The sequence below is a fragment of the Choloepus didactylus genome, chromosome 4 (assembly GCF_015220235.1).
Source record: "Choloepus didactylus isolate mChoDid1 chromosome 4, mChoDid1.pri, whole genome shotgun sequence".
Taxonomy (NCBI): Eukaryota; Metazoa; Chordata; class Mammalia; order Pilosa; family Megalonychidae; genus Choloepus; species Choloepus didactylus.
This window is the reverse complement of record NC_051310.1, coordinates 126,605,520-126,623,353: the sequence shown is the minus strand read 5'-3', so window position 1 is coordinate 126,623,353 and position 17,834 is coordinate 126,605,520. Positions and strand designations below refer to the sequence as shown.

Below are 17,834 nucleotides of genomic sequence, written 5' to 3'. Positions count from 1 at the left end.
GCCTTATCCCCTTGATCTCTAATTGTTCTGATTGACTGATTTCCATGAGCATTGAGGACACTAGAGGATGGAAAGCTTGAATTCTTTCCACATTTGGAGTTCATACATGTCTACCAGATTGAGACTCAGGTTGCAGGCAGGGCTGGAGGGTTTGCACAGGTAGCATTTCTTCCATAGGAAGAAGGTATAAAGCATAGACATTCCGATTCAGCAACAAAGCCTGAGGGTCAGAACAGTGAAAGATTCAGGTTCAAGATAGTGGCTGGTATGTGAAACTGTCCCAACCAGCTACTCTGATAGTATGTGTTTCCCTCAGAAAGATTAGAAGGCATGTGTCTTGAAGACCTCTTGCACTAAACTATAGCACATCAGAGCTCAAGCTAACCTGCTCTGGACACCCCCAATTGTATATATCAATGGGAGTTGAGGGAGGACAGTCCTTTCCAGTCCAGAGGAGATTGCTCAGCTTACTCTGCACTCTGAGGACTGAAAGTACTTGTTGCCAGGGCAAATTGGCAGAAGATGCTGATAAGGAAGTGGCAGCCTGGGGTTTTGTTGTTCTGTAAGCAAATGTAAGAAATTCACTGTGGACTCCCAGAGATATTTTGGAGAGATTGTCTAGAGAAAGTGATGTTCTGCATGAGCACGTGGGGCTTAGAGCTAGTGAGATTAGAGTATAAGAGTTAGTGTGACTCAATTTATCTACACAGGCCGGTGAGGTTTGGAGATACTCAGTTTCCTTAAATGTCTCTCAAATTTGTCTCCTCTCTACTCCCCATATCACTGCCTACTTTAGGCCTGCATCATTTCTCACCTGAACTACTCTGCCAGCCTTTCAACCTGGAGTCTACCTTCTGTCTTTCTCCAGTTTCTAGTCTATTCTCTGATAGGTGCCAGATTGATTTTCTGTGGCACTAATCAGATTATGTCACTTTTCTACTTAAAATCTCAATGGCTTTCTATTGTATTTGGAAAAATGTCCAATTTCTTATGTAAGATTTGGAGGATATTTTCATAATATGACTTCAGGCATCCTGTACAGACTTTTCATTCAGCCTTCCCAGCTTGCACCTTATGCTCTAGTCACACTTAACTGTTGGCAGTTTCCTGAACACAGCATACATTTCATTTTTTGTGCATTTCAATGCCTTCCTTATGTTTGTATTCACAGTGCTTAGTATCATTTCTGGCACATGGTAGGTGCTTAATAAATATTCATTGAATAAGTGAATGAACAGTATATATGGATTCTGAGATTGAATCAAGAGAGGGAAATTGTAGGGTTCAAGCATTTCCAAGAGGTGACAAAATTCATAGTTAGAGTAATACTCATGGCATTACTAACATTTATTAAGCACTGACTGATGTGTCAGGCATTCTTGCCATAAATACATGTGATATCCCTTTAATACCCTATGAGGTAGACACTAATACCCACTTAACAGGTAAGAAAGCTGAAGCATGGTGTGGTTAAGTAACTTGCTTAAGTAAAAGTAGAGCCAAGCTTTGCCTATAAATCGATATGACATCAGAACCTGTACACGTGGAAAATTTCAGTGATATGAAGGTGAAGGTCATCGGTTTTGAAAAAAATTGAGGAATTTTAAGTTAAGGCTTTTAAAGGAATATCCACCCTGATTTTTTAGTTCTCTGTTCACTGTTTATATTCTCCCACTAGAAAGAAAATGCCACAAGAGAAGAGAACTGAAGTCTCTTTTCATGTTGAATACCAAGTGCCTAGAAAATGTTTACCATGAAATCTGGTAGTCATGTCTGAACTCAGTATAGTTTGTTGGAAGGAAGTAAGGAAGAAAGGGAAGAAGGCAGGAAGGAATTATAAAGGCTCTGTTGAAATGACAAAGGATCTGTCTCAGGTATTATCCTTGGTTTGTCAAATGTACTTTAAGTTCCTTAGATGTATGTAACGTTTCTTCTTCTCCTCACTTAGTCTGGCACTATATATAATAGGTGTTTAATAAGTAATCACTTATCAATTGGAGATTGTCAGAAAAAATTGCAAAAGACTTCAAAATGGGAAAAAAAATGGATTATTGTGATTCTTGCCTAGTGCACCCTTTCAGGTTATCTCTGTTTTTCAATATTTTGCGGTATTTGACAAGCCTCACTAAGTTATAGAAAACTTAAAGTAACATAAATGATTTTGTCCATAGAAAAGCAAATTAGCTGTGTCTGGAGGAATGTAATTGATTACTGATCCATTTCATTTCAGCATTCCTTATCCCCTATTTATGTATGGTTCTTTGAATTCTCCTTTGAACAGGTTATGCAAACTTATTGTTTTTCTCATTAATTAATGAATTAAATAAAATCTTTGACACAGGTTCACCTTATATCTCTATGAAAGTCATGATTTTACTCTAAAAATTATCCTTTAACAAGACAAAGGACAGGTATTTCTTCTCATTCACAACTATGACTTTTCTTGGAAATTTACATTTTCTGGTATCTCTAGGTCCAATTATTCAAATGTGGGGAACCACCTGAAATAGTTATGTTTGGGATTAAGCATTGTGTTTTCTGCCCAGTTTTTTTTTTTTTTAATCTTCATTTTATTGAGATATATTCACATACCACGCAGTCATACAAAACAAATCGTACTTTCGATTGTTTACAGTACCATTACATAGTTGTACATTCATCACCTAAATCAATCCCTGACACCTTCATTAGCACACACACAAAAATAACAAGAATAATAATTAGAGTGAAAAAGAGCAATTGAAGTAAAAAAGAACACTGGGTACCTTTGTCTGTTTGTTTCCTTCCCCTATTTTTCTACTCATCCATCCATAAACTAGACAAAGTGGAGTGTGGTCCTTATGGCTTTCCCAATCCCATTGTCACCCCTCATAAGCTACATTTTTATACAACTGTCTTTGAGATTCATGGGTTCTGGGTTGTAGTTTGATAGTTTCAGGTATCCACCACCAGCTACCCCAATTCTCTGGAACCTAAAAAGGGTTGTGTAAAGTGTGCGTAAGAGTGCCCACCAGAGTGACCTCTCGGCTCCTTTTGGAATCTCTCTGCCACTGAAGCTTATTTCATTTCCTTTCACATCCCCCTTTTGGTCAAGAAGATGTTCTCCATCCCACGATGCCGGGTCTACATTCCTCCCCGGGAGTCATATTCCACGTTGCCAGGGAGATTCACTCCCCTGGGTGTCTGATCCCACGTAGCGGGGAGGTTCTGCCCAGTTTTTAAATTTCCAACTCTTTCGCAACTTGTAAAGAAATGGGAGCCAGGTCCATCCACCAGATGTCACCCCAACATTTTAGGATCCATAGAAAACAAGAGCATTAGCCTTCCTTTCGTAGTTAGGTTATTTTTGATAATGCATACATGAATGGGTGATACTTCAAATCTGCTAATATAGGGGCTAGGCTAGGCAGGATTGGAGACAAAACCAGACCACACTTTTCCAAATCCCTGCCTGCCTGAGAGAGGCACCTTTCTGAATAACCTGTGAATTTTTCTCTTGCAAATTAATTATTATATATTTGTTAAAGGACTCTCTTAATTAAAATACAGTTATTCACAAATAACCTTAAAGGCATGGCCATTTTCTGCATCATATTAGGGTCCTCTTGGAGCAGCTTTCATTCAGAACATCATCCGTGGTGACAGTCCGTTGACAGTATTATGTACGCAAGAAATTTCCCTATCAAATCAGAATGCTGGGTCATCTCACAAATCAGCAGCATGTCGTTTGTATCCATTAGTCTCGATTTGAATTGACAATACTTTTTCCACTGTCAAAAATCAGCATCTTTTCATTCTGCTCCAATTTCTTTTAAAGATGCATCATTTGCGAACTTTCAATTGGTGTATGTGTGTGCGCGCACGACTGTGTGCGTGTGTGTGCATTTCTTAGTTTGACAGAGCTACCATGACAAATATCACACAGTGGAGTGGTATTCATTGTCTCATGGTTTTGAAGGCCAGAAATCCAAAATGAAGATGTGGGCAAGGGCATGCTTTCTCCCCGAGTGGCTAGCATTCTGCTGCTTCATTCTCTCTTCCTGTGGCTCTCCCTGACTTCTGGCTTCCATGTTTTCTGCCTTTTCCAGTTTCTGTTTTCTACTGACTGTACCCAAATTTCCTCTCTTTTTAAGGCCTCCAATAATACAGATTAAGACTCACCCCAATTCACTTTTCCCACACCTTAACTAATAACAACATCTTCAAAGGGTCCTATTTATAAATGGGTTCACACCCACAGGAATGTAGATTAAGATTAAGAACATGTTGACCAAGGCAGTTTTTCTTTCTCTTGACCAAGTTGTCAGCCTTACTCTAAATGGGCCCCACTTCCTCCCTCCCCTGTTTTGACTAGCTGGAAACTAATCTTGCAGCTAAGGGAGTGCAGAGAAAAACACCTTGGACTGCAGGAAAAAAGGGGGAAGACAACTTCAGACTCGAACTATTTGTGCTGGTTTGAAGCTGTTATGTACCCAGAAAAATTCATTCTTCTTGGGTACAGACCTATTGTGGGTGGGACCTTTTGATTCGGTTGTTTCAATTGAGATGTGACTCATCTGAGTCAAGGTGGGTCTTAATCCTTTACTGGTGTCCTTTATGAGGATAAAAGAGAGAAACACCTGGAGAGAGCTCACGGAGAGAAAAGCCCTGGGAGAAGCAAGCAAAGACCCACAGAAACTGAAAGAGCCAGAACCTGAAAGCAACAAAACCCTGGGAGAGAAGGTTCAGCAGACACTGGCCATGTGCCTTCCCAGCTGACAGAGGCACCCCGGATACCATCGGCTTTCTTGAGAGAAGGTATCATCCTGTTGATTCCTTAATTGGGACATTTTCATGGTCTTAGAACTGTAAATTGGTAAACTAATAAATGCCCATTGTAAAAGCCAGCCCATTTCTGGTATATTGCATTTTGACAGCTTTAGCAAACTGACACTATTTTAAATATCAAACTCATCCCCGACTTCCCCATCCCCTTTCCCTCTCACCCTGGCCCTTACTACCCAGGCATCTGAGAGGCTCCCAATTAAGCAGTTCCTTATCTCCCCCCTCCTGTCTCCCAGCCTTCATAGTATCCAGGGGGCCCACTTACCACAAAGTAAAACATTCCCAACTAGGTGGTCCTAATTGCAACCTCAATAAATTCTTCACCCATCTCCATGGAGCCAAACTGTCCTAGGTGCAATCTCAGTAAATCACTCACACACCCCAGAGAGACCCCTTATTAACTTCCAGTGCTTTTCCTCCAACCCATTCTCTGCCTTTAAAAAGCTTGCTTTCCTTCGTTTTGACTGAGTTGAGTTCTACTCTTCCCTGCTACAGCAGCCCCTGGATTAAAGTCATCCTTGCCTGTTTAATGTTGTCTAGTGCAGTTTTTTGTTTGACAATGCCTTTTGTTTGGACACATGATCCAATCGACCACAGAGTATACTCCACAGTGAGAACTACGATTGTCCTTCCTCATCAGAGGCTTTCCATCATCTCCCAGAATTTGTACTTTGATATTTTTTTACATGACTTTTTCTGACCTTTTAAGGCAAATGATATAAAAAAATAACAAAGTAATTCATGTGTTTATTCAAGTTCATTCATTAAGGAAAAGGAATGAAATGTGGATAGAGAATCAGATTTATGAAGTATTTATCATAAATCAGGTACTTTATATGTATGTGATCTACATGTTGGCTAAAGTGTCCTTGTTTTGAGGTTTGCCTAAGACTGAATGAAAATTCCATCCCATGCAGTAACACCCTCCGTCTGAGGATTCTCAGTGGGGAAGAGTGGTGGGTGGCTCACGTTTCTTTTCATCACTTCTGGCTCCATTCTCCTGCTTCCTGCTGAACTGTTGATCTCACTTATATCTTCCATTCCGTGACTGCTCTTCTCTGTGCTCTCTAAAGACCTAGATGTGGGACAAAAAAATGTTTTCCTAAATTTCCTCCCAATCACTAGTCATACAGAGATTCAGAAGGGTTAATGAGTTTGTTCCATTACCATTACTCCCAAACCAGAGCTATTTCTATTCACTTTACTGCTTGAAAAATTTGTCAACTACTGACTTTGGGCAGGGAATTAATAAAAAGAAGTGGGAGTAAAACGTTTGAAATGGTGAAAATTTATAAATTATGTTTCAAAGGGAAAACTTGTATTGCTTAGAGCAGTGATCCTTTATTAATAAACCTTCATCTGGGATATTGTTCTTACCATTGATTATGGAAGAGTTAACTATTTAAAAATCACCTAAAATTCAAACATGCACAGTAACTATGTAGTCCCTAAGTCTCTAACAGAAAAGATTTTCTGGATCTATCAGTGGCTATGCTAGAGTTGGCCACTAGATGGCACTCTGGCACTGAAAAGATCTAAAAAGTCCTCTGGAAAACAAATAAGCTTACTTCCCAGGAAGAAAGATGTTCTATTTTGTTTTCTCAAGTACAGTATATGAATTTTGCATCTAGTTAGCCTAGGTATCCATTTTCCCTGGAGGAGTTATTAGAATTATTTTACTGAAGTATGACAAGAGACATGATTTACAACTTTTGATATTTCAACTGGGGTTATTCACAGAAGATTTAATTAAAAAAGAAAAAAGAAAGAAAAACATTTCTTTAGCATATCAATAAAAAAGACAAAATACTTAGGAAAAAAACTAGCAAGAAATATGTAAAATCTATGTGAGAAAAACTTTAAAACAGTATTGAGAGACACAAAAATAGAGTTGAAAAAATGGAAAGATTTCTCTTCTTTGTGCATAGGATGTCTCAACGTCACATAACTGTTAATTCTCTTCAAGTTAATATACATTTAATGATATACCATTGAACATACCTCAAGTCTTTCTGGAATAAGACAAGTTGTTTCTAAGGTTCATATGAAAGCCCTGTTTAAAAAAAAAAAAAAAATCAATGAGGGTAGCCCTACTAGATATTAAGACATATTGTAAAGACTCTATAGTAAAAACATTGTGGTACTGGTGGAAACAGACAAACTAAAAGAGAGAATATCAAATCCAGAAGTAGACCAAAGTATGACAGCTATTTAGAAAAAGAGAGAAAATTGGATCTACACCCTATATCATGGCTCAGAGGTATCAACGTAAAAAAAAAAAAAAATCCCATGGTAGGAGAAAGACTTGAGTGAATTTCTTTTTAACTATGGTGAATTTCTTTAAACTTTAAAACTAATATAACTTCATAATTATGAGTTCTTCACTATCTATGACTAAAAATACAGATGAAATAAAAGAAAAGGTGGATACATTTGGTACCAGTAAATGTTTAGCATGTCAAAAAGAAGTCATAGGCAACGTCAATTGACAAATGATGAACTAGGTCAGAATATTTGCAAAATATACTCAGGTAAAAGATTAATTTCCTAAATACATAATACATTTTTAAAAATAGAAAAAAAGACCAAACTCTCAGTGGAAATATGGACGAAAGATAGATATGAATACAGAATTCATAGAAAAATATTTACAAATAGTCCTTAAACGTACAAAATATGCTCAATTTCACTCCTAATAAGAGAAGTACAAAGTAAAACAACCCTGAACATATCATTTTTTATCTATCACAAATTTTAAAATTTGACTATGTACTTTGTTGGCAAGGCTGTGGAGGGTGTAGCAAAATGGTAGAACTTGGATGAAAGGGAATTTGGCAATATTTAATAAAACTATGTATTTGTTTATCCTTTGACCCAGCAAATCTGCTTCTAGGAATTTACCCTGAAGATACACATCCATAAATGTGAAACAAAATATACATGTTATTCATTCAGCATTTTTATAAACACAAAAGACTGGAAGTAACCTTAATGCCCATTGTAGACTGAATACACTGTGGCACATACACACATTGGAGTATTTAGCGGCCCAAAAATAATATGAGGAAGGCCTCTAGGAACTGATACGGAATAAATTCCAGATATATTGTTAAGTTGAAAAAACGAAGTATAGAAGAGTATATTATAGCATGCTAATATTTGTATTAGAAAGAAAGGAAAATGAAGATAAAGAAATATATTTGTGAAAAAGGAGACAGGAATTATAAACTAGAAACTCATGAAAATGGTTATCTAAATGGGAAGGATGGAGAAAAGATGAAAATGAAACTTCTCTGTGCTTACCTTTTTGTACAGTTTTGGCTTTTTGACCAGCAAAATGTTTTACATATTCAAAAAATATTTAATAAAAATGTTTGTAAAGTTAAAAATTAATTACAAACAGAAACAAATGAACACAACTACATATGAAGTGGACAATATAACCACGCAGAAAAAAAGAAATAATTTCGTCTTTTTTTTAACACAAAGACAATTATTAAAGACCTGTATTAACAAGTACTTGCAGTTTGTTGACTTCTTTTGAAAAAATCGTTATAAACTTTTATTGCAAATTAAAAATGAGGCTCTTAAAAATCTCAACTTGACCAGATAAGAAACAATGTAGAAAACTTTAAAGGTGTATTGAGAAAAACAGGTTTTTTAAAAAAAAATGTCATTACCAAAAAGAGATGTCTTTAGGTAAAAATAATAAAAACCCCATGCTGCATAGATAATGCAGATAGTTCTAGTTATCTGGTCAATGGGGAAAAAGCAAGCCCTTAAGGTCCTAGCTCCAGTCTGTTGTTCATTTCCTATTAATGAAATTTCACATTCACTTCTTGTCAGATGACCAAACTGGATGATGTTAGAGATGATAAGCCGGTGTTTACTCAGCCCGGCCCTGCTCAGTTTCAGGAGCAGACGAATTCTCAGCTGGTGGATCTGCTGCTTTTGTCTCTTTGCCATCTTGAGGTTTAGGGTTTTCTGGGCATCTATGTTGGTAATTGAAGTTAGGGCAGTACTGACATTGAGGTGGCTTCTGGCCTTGGGTCTCATCTCCTTGATTTTCCTTATCATCTTCACTGCCATCCTCTCTAGGCTGTCTTTGGCAAGGAGGGCCCCTGTGGAATCGTGGTCTATCACCCTGTTACACAGTCTGCCCCACTGGTCTACCTTGTTCTCCCACCCCAGCTGTCAGCACCCTCTAGCACTTCTCCTTGTACAGTGCGGTTGGAATACTGTGGTCCAAGCCCATAGGGCCCCCGCATGTACTAAGGTGGGAATTGTCACCTGCAGTAGGGCAGAGTTGTTGGGCCTGGCCTTTGGGAGCACTCTCTGATCCCTCCTTCTGTTGCCACTCTCACTATTCTGGTAATTTACTGATAATTGCGTCTATAACGGTTATAGTCTGCTGCATATTTACTGCCTTGCACTGGAACTCCACCAGGGCCTGTGTCATTTGCTGTCTCTGCCCCCTTTTCTCCTTCAACAACACGAAACTCCACATTCTCTCCATCTCCTATACTGTGAAGGACTTTCTGGGGTTATTCTTGTTGATGGTAGGCTGGTGTACAAACACATCTTCCTTGGTGTCATCCTGTTGATGAAACCATATCCATTTCTTACACTGAACCATTTTACAGTTCCCAGACTTTCACTGCGGTGACCTTTTTGTCCCCACCAGCAGGCCTGGCTGCTGGGAGGCTGTGGGGGAGGCTGCCCTCTGGGCGGATGTGGGTGGTGTGGGGCTTGGTGTTGGCAGCACTGAGGGTGGGCTCGGGGTGGGGAGGCGGTGGCTATATTTTTATAGCCACAAAGTTTCACAGTCACATAGTCACAGAGTGTAAGCTATATAGTTATACAATTGTCACAGCCCGAGGGGGCTTTGCCAGTCAAAAGACCAAAGAAGACGCTGACCATTTTCTGAAACATGAGCTTTATTTGGGGCTTACTCACAGGGAGGCAAAAATCAAATGGCTTTTTTCTCACTGGGCGGGTACCGCTTTCACAGGGAAGTTGGCCATGCACTTGAAAGAGAACAGCAAGCCAGTTATATGGGTTTAACTCAAAGACATTCCTAAGGGTGGGAGAGCATCCTGTGACATGGGGGTGGTGCAGGAAGGAAAGAATTACAGGAAGGGGCTTTGTAAATAACCACAAGAGTGATAACACTTGGGGGCCAGAAGCAGGTAGACTAGATCAATATTCTTGCTCTTTCGTGAGACCGAGAGTTTCTCACCTCCTGCTTACTTCCTGTTAAAAGTTACAATTTACCCTTTTTCTCTTTACTACACTTAAAGGGCTGTTTGTTGAAAACACTGTGTTATAGGAGGTAAGCTTTCCACTTTGTTAATGTGCTGAACTGAGTGCTCCCAGAATGTGGCTTGCTTATGGTGTCACGGATCCACCCCTGTATAGGTATGGCTGTTTGTAAAGTCACTGGGCATCTTTGAATTAGCCCTTCTACTTGTAATAGGGCATTATAAGCAGCACACAATTGCTTCTCTAAAGGACTATATTGAAGCTCTGCACCTTTCTATAGTTGTGACCAGAATCCAATAGGTACATGTTTAGACTGTTGCCTTTGCCACAAATCCCACCCAAAGCCAATGTTGGTACTGGCCACATCCAATTCGCAAGGCACATCAGGGTCCACCCCCCTTAAAGCTTATGCCTGTGCCACAGCATGCTTTGATCTCTCAAAAGCAGCCTGTTGGGGAATGTCCCACTCCCACAGTTTTCTCTTTTAAACTAACAGATACAAAGGTTTAAGAATTTGCACTAGGTGAGGTATAAAAGACCTCCAATAACCCAATAGCCCTAAATAAGCCATTAATTGTTTGGGGGTACATGGGGTAGGGTAATTCTGTACTTGATCAATAACAGCAGAAGGAATAGTTCTTGTCTTACCTGACAAGACAACACCCAAAAATTTGATAGAACTCCCAGGTTCTTGCATTTTTTCTCAGTTTATTACCCATCCTCTACTCTCAAGATGGGTCACCACTGTTTTAGCAGCCTCTTCTAGGTCTGGAAGAGAATTGCTAGTTAGCATTATATCATCAATATAATGGAACATAATGACAGCATCAGGAGGTGTCCATTTTGTTAAATATCTAGCCGCTAGGCTGTGGCAAATAGTGGGACTATGAATATACCCTTGTGGCAACACTGTGAAAGTCCACTGTTGTCCTCCTCACGTGAAGGTGAACACAGGTTGACTGGAAGAATCTAGAGGAATGCTAAAGAAGGCATTAGTGAGATCTAACACAAATGGAACAGACCTAATTTTGTGCTAATATCCTGGAGCATTGCGGCAATGTTCGGCGCTGCTGCAAACAAAGGAGGGATTACCTTATTTAGCACTCTATAATCAATAGTCATTCTCCAAGAGCGATCAAACTTCTTTACTGGCCAAACTGGACTGTTGAAGGGGCAATGGGTGGAAATAATAATACCCACCCTTTCCAACTTCTTTATGGTAGCTGTAATTTCCTGGTGCCCTCCAGGTAACTTGTACTGGCAAATGGCAACTGTGCGCCTAGGAGAGGCACCTTTACCAGTGACCATTTAGTGTGTCCTCTTAGGACTGCTTTTACAACTCCACACCGGAGGCAGAATTCCCCTATAGTGGTCTGCAAGGTGATAGTCTGCAGAATATCAATCCCCAGTATATATTTCAAAATAGGAGATATATATACTGTGTAAGTGTGGGGAAGTAGCTGGCTAATTTGCATTCAAACCTGTTTTTGAGTTGCTTTAACTCCTTGGCCCCTATAACCAGCAATAGTTAGTGTGGGGCCTCCACTTCATGGTTTCCTCCCATATATTAGGGTACATTCCGCTCTTGTGTCTCCTAGGGCTAAAACTCTATGTTCATTAGTGGGAGATCAAAAAATAGTTAATTCAATGTGTGGCCTCTGATTCCCAGTGCCCCCATAAATTGCTCTTATTTGGGGATCTTGGCACCACCCCTAATCCAGGGGAAATGGGGCCTCCCAAACTTCCTCTGCTGGTGGAGAGGAGGGTTCTGTTCACGTACCACACGCCTGATAGCCTAATGCAGCTTTTTTTTTCTGAGGGTTTAATTTCCTGCTTAATAAACCTCTGTTCTTTGGGCAATTTACTCCATAGTTTAGCTACCACAGCATTTGGTTGTCCATCACTTTCCTCTATTTCTGTTCCGGCTGCTATGAGATCTGGCCACGTTTGCTTATTATTTGGTCCGTTGTGCCCTCTGGGGACTCGCCCTGTTGCTCTAACCCTGGCCTTGGTTTTCCGCAGATGGTCTGCTTCTCCCAACTCTGCGATCTCTTGGGCAGCTTCCATGAGAGGCTTTCCTATCAGGGGCTTAAGGAGGGGCATTAAAGTTCCATACCATTGATTAGGGGCCATGTGCAGAATTGTTCCACACAAACCCCGAGTGAAAGTGACATCATCTGGTCCCACAGTTTCATTAGCATAAATAGAATGTTTCATGCCTAAGCCCCAAAGTATATCCTGAAGCTCCTCTAAGCTATTCCACTGTAGCAGGGTGTGGGGTAAGTCCCCACATAATTTTACATTGTTTGACTAGCCACTGAAAAAGCAAATAAATCTCCATGTTAGTTCCAAGCAAGTACAATCACTGGTGTAGGGAGAGGTGAGTGGAAATGGTAGTTAACTTACTCATTTCCTGCCCAGTGAGCAGAATGCTGTTTGCACCATCATCCCATAGCTGTAGCAACCAGTGTGCTAACTGCCCTCTAGGCTTTTGCCAATATCGATTCCAATATCTCTTAATTCCGCTGGGGAGAATTCCCGTGATGTGACAAGCTCATCAGGTGCCTGTTCTGCTTTACCATCCTCTCCTTCAATAGAGACTGCTGGCCGTTCTGATTTGATTTTGTGCCGGACCAGAGGATGGATGACCTTATGCTTCTCTTCCACCTCCCATTCAAACTGTGACTCTTCCTCTGAAAGAGAAATCCACAAGGTCCCAAACCTTAGGATCCCAGGCAGGCAAGGTTGGAATGCCTCTGACTTGCATTTTGTGCAGCTTGTGCCCTTTCACTTTAGCATAACGACATGCAAGTGTGGCCAAATTTTCATCTACTTGCTTTAATCTTTCATTCAAAGCCTCCCTCAGCTCAGCTTGCACCAGCCTCATATCCTTTTCCAGTTTTAGTTCATTCTCCAGGTGGCTTACGGCCACCGTTGCTGCTAAAGCTTCCTCAGTAGTGGCACGTACAGCCTCTAACAATGGCCAGCCCACTGCAGCTGCAATCTGGTGGCCCCTTTTCTCTTTCTGAATTCCCAGAGCTCCTGCAGGGTATCTATTAGTTCCACCAGGGAGGTGCACATACCTCCATATTCCCTCGGCGGGACCCATTCATCCAGGAAGGTAGCTAGTACTCCCCACATCAAAGTCCCAGGCCACCCCAGTATCCCTCTCAGGGTCTCTCCCTTCCCTGGGTTCATGCCTGCAGAAGTGGGGACCACTTTGGTCTCCTGGCTGGCCTGCCAATTGTCAATGCCCAAGGGGGCTTTGCCAGTCAAAAGACCAAAGAAGACGCTGACCATTTTCTGAAACATGAACTTTATTTGGGGCATACTCACAGGGAGGCAGAAATCAAATGGCTTTTTTCTTGCTGGGTGTGTACCACTTTTGCAGGGAAATTGGCTGTGTGCTTGAAAGAGGACAGTAAACCAGTTATAAGGGTTAAGATAAAGACATTCCTAAGGGTGGGAGAGCATCCTGTGACATGGGGGTGGTGCAGGAAGGAAAGAATTATAGGATGGGGCCTTGTAAATAACCACAAGAGTGATAACACTTGGGGGCAGGAAGCAGGTAGACTAGATTAACATACTTGTTCTTTTGTGAGACCAAGAGTTCTCACCTCCTGCTTACTTCCCATTTTTTTTTTCTCTTCACTGGCTTCCAAAGAGAATAGGTTAAACATTAGCTGCCTAGGTCACACAGACTGCTGTGCACCAAGGTCTGCAGGTCTGTTTCGTTCAGGCCAGGGGCTGCCACAACAATCGTCTTCAAGCATCAAGGCTACTGGGTTGCAGTTCAACAGCTTCACGTATTTCCTTCTAGCTATTCCAATGCACTAACAACTAAAAAGGGATATCTAGATAATGTTTGGAGCTAAGCTAAGAGAGGAAGCCCAGAGTTTGCCCTGTGTTAGATCCCAGAAGAAGAAACTAACATGTAGAAGGAGTTTCTAACTCAGGGGCCCCACAGCTTATCTCACAAGAAAACAGGTGCCCCATAAACTAAAGAATGAAGTCTGTTCAAGGCTGTTCAAGGCTGCCCCAGCCACAGTGGCACCTCAAAGGCGGGTAAGGCAAGGTCAGATATGCCCATAAGAGAACAACCAAAAAGGCCTGCTCTCCCTAGCTAGATAACGCAGCTGCTTTCCTAAAAAGAATATTGTCTCAGAATTCTATCAATCAGCCCAAAACTAGATATGCACTTACCCAGTCGAGGCACAGAACATCACAGCAGACACCCTACCCAATGTGGGTTCCTTTTTTCATTAAAAAATGCTGCTCTCAGATAGAGAGTGGGAGCCATTATCTTTTTTCTTCTTTTCTGCTGGCTCCCACCTGCTTTCTTCCTCTAATAAATCTTAAACTTTATACTTAAACTTTGACTCGCTGCGTTGTGTGGATTCTTGAACGGCTCCGAACCTAACACCCTGGAGAAGCTAAGAGAGGACTCCCAGACACTTAGAGAGAAATGCCCTGGGAGAACAAGCAAAGGTGCTCAGGAGATAAGACAGAGAAGTGAAGAGAGACAGAAGCCCAAGCATAAATGTACAGAGGCTGGGAGAGAGAAGCTGAGAGACACATTTTGGAGGAAGCCATTTTGAAATGCATCCCGGGAACAAAGGACGAGTATGCATGTGCCAGCCACGTGCCTTCCCAGCTGACAGAGGAGTTCTGGATGCCATCAGCCTTCCTTCAGTGAAGGTATCCTCTGGTTGATACCTTAGTTTGGACACTTATATGGTCTTAGAACTTTAAATTTGTAGCCCAATAAATCCCCTTTATAGAAGCCAATCCATTTCCAATATTTTGTATAAGGGCAGAATTAGCAAACTGGAACAACTCATGAGAAAACAATCAGACAAATCCAAATTGAGGGAAATTTTGCAAAACAACTGGCCTGAACTCTAAAAATATCAATGTCATAAAAGATAATAAAAGTCTGGGGAACTATTCTAGATTAAAGAAGACTAAAGAACTATCCTTTATTTATTTATTATTTTTTGGAAAAATTTGGAACAGAAATGAGGAAATCATAAAGACCTGTTCACTTTTTATTTATGCACTTCAGTAAAACTTTAAATTTAAAAGATATAAAATATCATGAGTTCTTTGTGATACCTCCAGAGAACACTCTTTTTATGCAATTTTATTGACATAAATTCACATACCATACAATCATTCAAAGTGTACAATTTTTCACAGTATTATCATATAGTTGTACATCCATCACCACAATTTTTGAACATTTTCATTACCACACACAAAAAAGAATAAGAAAAAAAGTTAAAGTGAAAAAGAACACCCAAAACACCCAACCCCCCATCTCTCCCTATTATTCATTTACTTTTTGTCCTCATTTTTCTATTCATCTGTCCATACACTGTATAAAGGGAGTGGGAGCCACAAAGTTTTCACAATCACACAGTCACACTGTGTAAGCTATATGGTTATACGATTGCCTTCAAGAATCAAGGCTACTGGGTTGCAGTACAACAGTTTCAGGTATTTCCTTCTAGCTATTCCAATACACTAACAACTAAAAAAAGATATCTACAAAATGCATAAGAATAACCCACAGAATGGCCTCTTGACTCTGTTTGAAGTCTCTCGTCCACAGAAACTTTCTTTTGTTTAATTTCTCTTCCCCCTTTTGGTCAAAAACCAGAGAATACTCTTAAAGAGCATAAATTAATCCTTCTCAGTCTCACCTCGTTTTATTGATAGTTTTAACTAGCTATCAGTTCTCTGTAAAGGTTAGAAGGCATAGAGAATAATCTTCCAATAATAAAAAATGTTGTGCTGTTTTGGGTGTGGGATCATCTTTTAAAATTTTGCTTCAAATGTCTGAAATTCAATAGGTAAATTATCTGGTTTTTAAAAGGCAAGGGGCTTCATTTGGACATAACCACATTGGAATTACTTGCTTAAGTTTAGAACAGAAGAGGTTTCTGGGTTAGAGGAAACAACACAGTTCAACAGATATACTTGTGAAAATTTTGACTTTCCTCAAATAAAGAAAATACAGTTTTATGTAAAGTTTAGAATTAAAATCCATTACTAGAAAAAAGTTTGAATATATATTAAAAGGGGTTTTTTTTTTTGGGTAAACTACAAAGAGTATTACATGTTTTTTTTCCCCAGGTTTCTGAGTTCTGACTAAAGATAAGGATAAAGTCTGTTAAATGATATTTGTGAAAGAAAATTTCTACTTGAAAAGAGTATGAGATATCAAATCATTGAGTTGCCCTACACAGTCCATACTAATCACGAGATAAAATTTTTTAGTTGTCTAACCCACAAAATTAAATGTGAGAAAGGTATGACTCTTAATTATCCATATTAGGACCCAGTAGGAAAATCTTGAAGTTTATGGACTCCCTGGAAGAATTCAAATGACTACTTTTTATTATCATACATTTCAAAAATAAACAAGTAAAGGGATTAATCTAATGAACTCATATGCAACCAACACCGAAGGATGCTAACTATCAACTCCTGTCTCATCTTATTTTGTCTATAATGACCTCCGCTTCCTCTTCTCTGAGTTATTTTGAAGCAAACCATGATCATCATGTTATTTTAATATTAGATTATATTTTATTAGGACCATTATAATTGTTTCTAGTATTATAAAAAGGATTAGAACTTTTAACAGGTCTCAGCACAATAATACACTGCATTTCTATAGTTCATTAGTTTACCAAACTTTACTAGCACTAAGTTGTACTAATAATCATTTTGTTCTTCACCATCACATACTCATAGTAAAAAAAATTCCAATGTCACTTAAAAATGTCCTCAATGAAGCACTAAAATATATTAATTTTAATTAAATCTTTAATATTTTGTGTGATAAAAGGAGAAGTACACATAAAGTACTTTCCCTGCCCACTGAAGTATGATGGCTATCTTAAGGAAGGACACTTGGGTGATTGAGTTGTGAGCTGAACTAGCCATATTTTTCATAGAACATCATTTTTACTTGAAAAAGTGACTGTCAGACAACTCTGGTTATTCTGACTTGGGTATTTGGCAGATATTTTCTCAAAAATGAAAAGAAATGAACTTGTCACTTCATGGAAAACTATTGACCGTATGTGTTGCCAATGACAAATTCAAGCTTTCAAGGGAAAATTAGAATTTTGGAAAACTTTTATACGCTACATGAACTTGACAGCTTCCCAATACTTAGAGGCTCTTCTGTTAAGATCAATAGCAATCACAAAAATACATATATTTTTAATGTTGTGCAATGCCATGTATCATTTTGGAAGGTCAGCATAGCTTCATGAACCAATATTTTACAAATGACCAGTCTAGGATATTATAAAACTGTGCATGAGAAAAAGATCCATTCAAAGTGAATGATTGACAAATGGATTATAGCATAGCATATGAAAAGTTCGTTGATATAGTTTCAGATTGAACACTGTAACTAACATAAATAAATTGTCAATTGTTGAATTTTTGTATAGTATCAGAGAATAATCCCCACAATTATCTGAAAAGGCTATTAAAATACTGGCCTGCCTCTGAGTTACATTTTCTTTTCAAACTTTCCATTAAGAAAACCTTGCTGATTCCTGTCCTAGATTTTCACTTTATTAAAAAAAATCCTCCTCCAAAAGTTAGACTCATAGAATTTTTTACATTTTAAGTTCCTCCCTTCACATCATAATTGTAAAAACACTGATAATATGAAATTAAAGCAAAACAACTCAAAAAATTGCAAAACTACCAAGTATTCATAT

General features: G+C 39.3%; 1 pseudogene; it reads right to left on the bottom strand.

Annotated features, from left to right (window-relative positions):
• Positions 1-8,710: 8,710 nt before the first annotated feature.
• On the bottom strand, positions 8,711-13,284 carry LOC119532788 (annotated as a pseudogene).
• Between the last annotated feature and the right edge of the window lie 4,550 nt (positions 13,285-17,834).